Consider the following 7992-nt stretch of genomic DNA (forward strand, 5'->3'; position numbering starts at 1 on the left):
AGTAAAGCCGGAAAAAGAATTTTATTTATGTATTTGTTTGTTTGTTTTTGCCACTTCCGCCCCCTGAAAAACAACTTTTAAAAACGAACGGACAAAATGAACAAATCAGGAGACTACAGATGCTGGCGAGGATGGGGAGAAGCGGGAACCCTGTTGCACTGTTGGTGGGAATGCAAACTGGTGCAGCCGCTCTGGAAAACAGTGTGGAGGTTCCTCAAAAAATTAAAAATAGACCTACCCTATGACCCAGCAATAGCACTGCTAGGAATTTACCCGAGGGATACAGGAGTGCTGATGCGGAGGGGCACCTGTACCCCAATGTTCATAGCAGCACTCTCAACAATAGCCAAATTATGGAAAGAGCCTAAATGTCCATCAACTGATGAATGGATAAGGAAATTGTGGTTTATATACACAATGGAATACTACGTGGCAATGAGAAAGAATGAAATCTGGCCTTTTGGAGCAACGTGGATGGAACTGGAGATTGTTATGGTAAGTGAAATAAGTAAGGCAGAGAAAGACAGATGCCATATGTTTTCACTCTTATGTGGATCCTGAGAAACTTAACATAGGGGTGCCTGGGTGGCTCAGTCGGTTAAGCGTCCAACTTCAGCTCAGGTCATGATCTCACAGCTCGTGAGTTCAAGCCCCACATCGGGCTCTGTGCTTACAGCTCGAAGGCGGGATTCTGCTTCAGATTCTGTGTGCCTCTCTCTCTGCCCCTCCCCCACTCGTGCTCTGTCTCCCTGTCTCAAAAATAAATATTAAAAACAATTTTTAAAAAAAGAAACTTAACAGAAGACCATGGGGGAGGGGAAGGGGAAAAAAGTTACAGACAGGAAGGGAGGCAAACCATAAGAGACTCTTAAAAACTGAGAATAAACTGAGGGTTGATGGGGGGTGGGAGGGAGGGGAGGGTGGGTGATGGGCATTGAGGAGGGCACCTGTTGGGAGGAGCACTGGGTGTTGTATGGAAACCAATGTGACAATAAATTTCATATTAAAATAAATAAATAAAATAAAGACGAATGGACAATCTGCTGTACCGCTCAAGGGCCTGTCCACTTGGAGAATTGTACTTTGCCACGGTCCTTAGGGTAGCCCGGAAGTGGTGCTGTCATGCTGCAGCCATCTACTTCCGGGAGATTAAGCAGGGCCGTCCTCACCCTCCCGCACCCACTGCTCCTTAGTCAGCTGGTCACATGAAGCACTTCCGGAAGTGCAGACAAGGCTGAGGGAGGGGAGGCCATGCTGCAGGAGTGGGCTGAAGCCACGTGAGTTTCTGTCTCTAAAATTCCACTTGCCGTCATCACGATACGCGAAGGTTTGATGGGGAAGGCCAACACCTAGCTCCTGATGGCAAACTCGGGTTGCATGGTCACCCATAGTCCTAAGAGTTCATTGTCTACCGGGGCCCAATAGCAAGCCGGATCTGTTTTTCCAAAGGACAGTGGTTTTCAGAAGAAGGCCAGAGTCTCCTCATAATATCACTACTTTCCACAGGCATTTCGAATAGGGTTAGATCTGCTGGGTCACAAGGTCCAATCGGAAGAGTAGCTTGCACTGAAGCCTGGACTTACTGCAGAGTTATCTCTTGTCTCCCCACACGGAAGTGGTCGCCTCGAGTGACACAGAAACAGGTCAACGTGTCACCGTCATATGTGACATATATTCCCCAATCTAAAAGGGTCCACCAGACGTTACTTTTAGAGGTAGCTGGTGCAAGGTGCAGCCTCCTGTCTTTCACCTTGAAGAGGGGATTTGTACATGCTTTGGAGCACTGAACTTCTGGAAGCTCCACTGAGGTTTTACTTCCCCGTATTTTCATGGGATGTAACTCCCACCTTCTGGTTTGCTTATATCCTACTGGGGCATCCATGGTACTTTCCGCTTCTTGCTCATCAGATTCAATCAGGATGTTGCCATCCACGCACTGGACCGGTGGATGCTGTGAGGGATGGTAAGACCAAGTCTCTAAGTACTACGTCAGAGAGGAGGAGAAGTGACGTGGCCCTTAGGCAAGACTGTGAAGGTGAACTGTTGGACATCGAAGTGCTTCTGGTGGACTTAGTGAGTTGGCATGGGGCAACTTATCTGATAGGATGACAGCTGCGGAGCAGGGGCCAGGGGCTGTGACGCTCTGCTTTGGTAGAGAGACTGCCTCTGGGGCAGCATTTTCGATGGGAGTCACTGCCTGATTAAGTTCGCCCTCATCCACAGTCATCCTCCAAGATGCCTCCACCTTCTGCACAGGGTCAAATAGACAAATGGGGGTGCGATCACAAATGCAACTTTATCTCTTTTTTTTTAGTTTATTTATTTTTGAGAATAAGAGAGAGAGAGAGAGAGAGAGCACACGTGCGCAAGCGGGGAAACGGCAGAGACAGGGAGAGAGAGAAGATACCAGGCAGGCTCTACACTGTCAGGACAGAGCCAGATGTGGAACTCACAAACCATGAGACCATGACCTGAGCCGAAATCAAGAGTTGGATGCTTAATTGACTGAGGCATCCAGGTGTCCCTCTTTTTTTTTTTTTTTAAGTGGGCTCTATGCCCACCATGGAGCCCAGTCTGGGGCTTGACCTCATAACCCTGAAATCAAGACCTGAACTGAGATGAAAAGTCAGATGCTTAATTAACTGAGTCACCTAGGAGCCCCACAACTGCAACTTGCAAGTTCAAGGCACTAATCTCTGCAAATCCTTCTAGGAGTTACACCTTTGGGGTCCTTCCTCAATATCAAGCCAGGGATGTTCTGACATCTTCATTCGTTTTGTTTTGGTTTGTTTTGGTTTTTTGCATCAACTCCTTGGTTTTTGTTTGTTTTTTAATTCCAGTATAGTTAACATACAGTATTATATTAGTTCTGTGTGCAATATAGTGATTCAACACTTCCATACATCACCCAGTGCTCATCACAGGTGCTCTCCTTGACCCCCATCACCTGTTTCCCCATCTCCCCACCCACCTTCCCTCTGGCAACCATCAGTTTGTTCTCTATAATTGAGAATCTGTTTCTTGGTTTCTCTCTCGCTCTTTTTTTCCCTTTGCTTATTTGTTTTGTTTCTTAAATTCCACATATGATGAAATCATATGGTATTTGTCTTTCTCTCACTTTTGCTCTCTAGCTCTATCCATGTCTTTGCAAATGGCAAGGTTTCATTCTCTCTGTGGCTGAATAATGTTCCATTGTGTATATACACCACATCTTCTTTATCCATTCATCCATTGACAGACACTAGGTTGCTTCCATAATTTGGCTATTGTAAATAATATTGTTATAAACATAGGGGTTCATGTACCTCTTTGAATTAGTGTTTTTGTATTTGGGGTGTAAATATCCAGTGGTGCGATTACCGGATCATAAGACAGTTCTATTTTTAACTTTTTTAAAAATATTTTTTTTGTTTTTAAGTAATCTCTATACCCAAGGTGGGGCTTGAACTCATGATACCAAGATCAAGAGTCACATGTCCTACTGACTGAGTCTGCCAAGTGCCCCTATTTTTAATTTTTTTAAGTTTATTTATTTATTTCAAGAGAGATAGAGCCGGCGGGGGAGGGGCAGCGAAAGAGGGAGATAGAGAATCCCAAGCAGGCTCTGCACTGTCAGCGCAGAGCCCAATGTGGGGCTCGAACTCTCGAAAACATGAGATCATGACCTGAGCTGAAACCAAGAGTTGGATGCTTAACTGAGCCACTCAGGTGTGCATGCACCCCCCACCCCCCCGCCATTTTTAACTTGTTGAGGAACCTCCGTACTGTTTTCCACTGTGGCTACACCAACTTGCATTCCCACCAACAAAGCAAGAGAGTTCCTTTTTCTCCAATCTTTGCCAACACTTGTTGTTTCTTGTGTTGTTGATTTTAGCCATTCTGACAGGTGTGAGGTGATATCTCATTGTGGTTTTGATTTGCATTTCCCTGATGACGAGTGATGTTGAGCATCTTTTCATGTGTTTGTTGGCCATCTGGATGTCTTCTTTGGAGACATGTCTGTTCATGTCTTCTGTCCATTTTTTAATCGGATTATTTGTGTTCTGGGTGTTGAGTTTTATAAGTTCTTTATATATTTGGGGTACTAATCCTTTATCAGATATGTCATTTGCAAATATTTTCTCCTATTCAATAGGCTGTCTTTTAGTTTTGTTGGTTGTTTCCTTCACTGTGCAAAAGCTTTTAAGTTTGATGTAGTCCCAATAATTTTAATTTTTGCTTTTATTTCCCTTGCTTCAGGAGACATATCTAGAAAAATGTTGCTACAGTTAATGTCAGAGAAATAATTGCCTGTGGTGTCTTCTACAATTTTTATGGTTTCAGGTTTCCCATTTAGGTCTTTAAATGCATTTGGGGTTTATCTTTGTGTATGGTGTAAGAAAGCAGTCCACTTTCATTCTTTTGCATGTGGCTGATCAGTTTTTCCAACACCATTTGTTGAAGAGACTGCCCTTTTCCCAGTGGATTCCCATTCTTTCCAGCTTTGTCGAAGATTAATTGACCATATAGTTGTAGGTTTATTTCCGGGTTTTCTATTCTGTTCTATTGATCTATGTGTCTATTTTTGTGCAGTACCATACTGTTTTGATCACTATGGCTTTGTAATATAACTTGAAGTCAGGAATTGATTGCGATGCCTCCAGCTTTGTTTTTCTTTTTCAAAATTGCTTTGGTTATCAGGGTCTTTTGTGGCTCCATATTTTAGGATTGTTTGTTATTGTCCTGTGAAAAAAATCTGTTGGTATTTCGATAGGGATTACATGAAATCTGTAGATTGCTTTGGGTAGTATAGACATTTTAACAATATTTGGACTTCCTATCCATGAGCATGGACTGTCTTTCCATTTTTTTGTGTCATCTTCATTTTCTTTCATCAGTGTTTTATAGTTTTCAGGGTACAGGTCTTTCACCTCTTTCGTTAAGTTTATTCCTAGGTATCTTATTATTCTTAGTGCAATCGTAAATGAGATTGTTTTCTTTTTTAAAAAAAAACTTCAATGCTTATTTATTTTTGAGAGAGCACGAGCAGGGGAGGGGCAGAAAAAGAGGGAGACACAGAATTCGAAGCAGGCTCCAGGCTCTGAGCTGTCAGCACAGAGCCCAACTCAGGTCTCAAACTCAGGAGCCGTGAGATCATGACCTGAGTCGAAGCCGGACACTTAACCGACTGAGCCACCCAGGAGCCCAAGATTGTTTTCTTAACTTATTTCTGCTGCTTCCTTTTTGGTGTCTAGAAATACAACCAATTTCTGCACATTAATTTTGTATCCTTCAACTTTACTGAATTCCCTTATCAGTTCTAGCAGGGTTTTTTTTGGTGGAATCTTTTGGGTTTTCTATATATAGTATGTCATATGCAAACAGTGAAAGTTTTCCTTCCTCCTTACCCACTTGGATGCCTTTTATTTCTTTTTCTTGTCCGATTTCTGTGGCTAGGACTTCCAGGGCTATTTTGAACAAAAGTGGTGAGAGTGACATTCTTGTCTTGTTCCTGGCCTTCAGGGAAAAGGTCTCAGTTTTTCCCCATTGAGGAGGATGTTTGCTGTGAGATTTTCATATAGAAGGCCTTTATTATGTTGAGGTATGTTCCCTCTAAACCGACTTTCTTGAGGTTTTTATCATGAATGGATGTACTTTGTCAAATGCTTTTTCTGCATGTATCAAAAAGATCATACGGTTTTTGTCCGTTCTCTTATTGATGTGATGCATCATGTTGATTGATTTGTGAATATTGAACCACTCTTGCATCCCAGGAATAAATTCCACCTGATCGTGGTGAATGATATTTTTTTTAATGTTTATTTTTAGAGAGAGTGAGAGCAGGGAAGGAGCAGAGAGAGAAGGGGAGAGGGAGAATCCCAAGCAGACTCTGGCTGTCAGCATAGAGCCTGATGCAGGGCTCCAACCCACAAACTGTGAGATCATGACCTGAGCCGAAATCAAGTGTGGGATGCTTAACCGACTGAGCCACCCAGGTGCCCCTAGTGAATGGCTTGGATTTAATGTGTTGTTGGATTCAGTTTGCCAGTATTTTGTTGAGGATTCTTGCATCTATGTTAATCAGAAATATTGGCCCGTAGTTCTCTTTTTTTGTGGTTTCTTTATCTGGCTTTGGTATCAGAGTCATGCTGGCCTCATAGAATGAATTTGGAAGTTTTCCTTCTTCTATTTTTTGGAATAGTTTGAGAGCAATAGGTATTAAGTTTTCTTTAAATGTTTTTTTAACATTTATTTATTTTTGAGACAGAGACAGCATGAATGGGGGAGGGTCAGAGAGAGAGGGAGACACAGAATCTGAAACAGGCTCCAGGCTCTGAGCCGTCAGCACAGAGCCCGACGCGGGGCTCGAACTCACGGACCGCAAGATCATGACAGCCAAAGTCAGACGCTTACCCGACTGAGCCACCCAGGCGCCCCGGTATTAACTCTTCTTTAAATGTTTGGTAGAATTTGCCTCTGAAGACGGCTGGTCCTGGACTTTGGTTTGTTGGGAATTTGTTTTTTAAAAGATTTTATTTTTAAGTGATCGCTACACCCACTGTGGGCCTCGAACTCACAACCCTGAGATCAAGAGTTACAATCTCCACTGACTGAGCCAGGCAGGTGGCCCATTTGTTGGGAATCTTTTGACTATTGATTCCATCTCCTTGCTGATAATCGGTCTGTCCAAATGTTCTATTGTTCTGACATCTTGATATCACCTAATTTAGGCCAGGATTGAGTTCAAGTTTAAGTCTCTTCCAGCTGCATGGGTGAACATTAAATAGAATCTCCTGTAAATGCACCCAGCTCAATAAATTGTGTCCAACTCGATGTTACTATCCATCCTCCTTGGTGTAACATCTCTAGAATTCACTCCCACACATATTCTCCCAGCTTTCTGCCAGTATTTACCAACAAAAATCCTGTTATACTTTTGGTGTATAGACTATTATCTCTTGGGTCTTGGTGTGTGCCTGTTCGCCTGGAACTCGCTGAGAGACCCTAGTTATGGGTTCAATGTCACCAGGGGATGGTTGTGGGGGTTCTTGAGGAGAGTGGGTACTCGTTTGTATGTAAGCCCTAAACATTTCTTACTTTTTGTAGCCATAGGGCTCCAGTACTGAAAATCCAGCTCAATTGAATTATGCAGATTCAGAACCCCCAAGTCAGTTGAGTTCCCAGCCTCTCCACGTTTCTCAGGTGAAAGGCAGAGTGATGGGAAGGAGTGGGGGAAGGGGGGCTCAAAGTGGTGGTGCTTTCAAGCCTGAAGATGCAAACAAACCAATACACAAAGCCCCTTTTTGGGGATAGGATTCCTGACACCACGCCTGTTACCACTTTCTCCATCAGTCTGGATCCTGTGAGGAAGTCAAAACAATGGCAGATCCTTCCCTGGTTCCTTTCAGAGAGAGCACAACTCTGCCGATGACACCTTGATCCTGGCCTCCTGGCCTCCCGAAGTGGGAGACGATACATTTTGGTTGTGTAAGGCTTCTGGTTTGTGGTCCTTCCTCACAGCAGCCCCTGCAGACTCACGAAGCCCTTATGGCTGGAACCACAGGGGTGGGGGTGGAGGTGCAACTCCTCAAACTTAGCAAGAGACGGGGGCAGGGCTCACCTAGTGCCGGGGTCCCTGAGCTCAGAAGAGGGCCCTTGTGGGGCTGGGACCCCAAAGACAGTAGCTTAAGAAGTGGCACACCCACTGTCTGGCTCAGCGCCTCTCCTCCCGGGCACGAACCTCTGAGGAAGGACCGCGAGTACCCACTTGATTCACGATAGCCAGAACTGGAAACCACCCGAATGACTACCAACAGGGACATGGATAAATTGCGGTGTGTGCATACAATGGATATTTGTCAGCAGTGACGAGGAGGGAACAGCTGACACAGACGGCCACGTGGGTGATGTCACCGGCCCCATTGTCTCTGGAGCGGGATATTGGATGGGTGGAGGCACGAGGGGGCTTTTCACAGTGATGTAAATGTTCTGCAGTTTGATCTGAGTGGCAGA

This window comes from Leopardus geoffroyi, chromosome X, assembly GCF_018350155.1.
Source record: "Leopardus geoffroyi isolate Oge1 chromosome X, O.geoffroyi_Oge1_pat1.0, whole genome shotgun sequence".
Lineage (NCBI taxonomy): Eukaryota > Metazoa > Chordata > Mammalia > Carnivora > Felidae > Leopardus > Leopardus geoffroyi.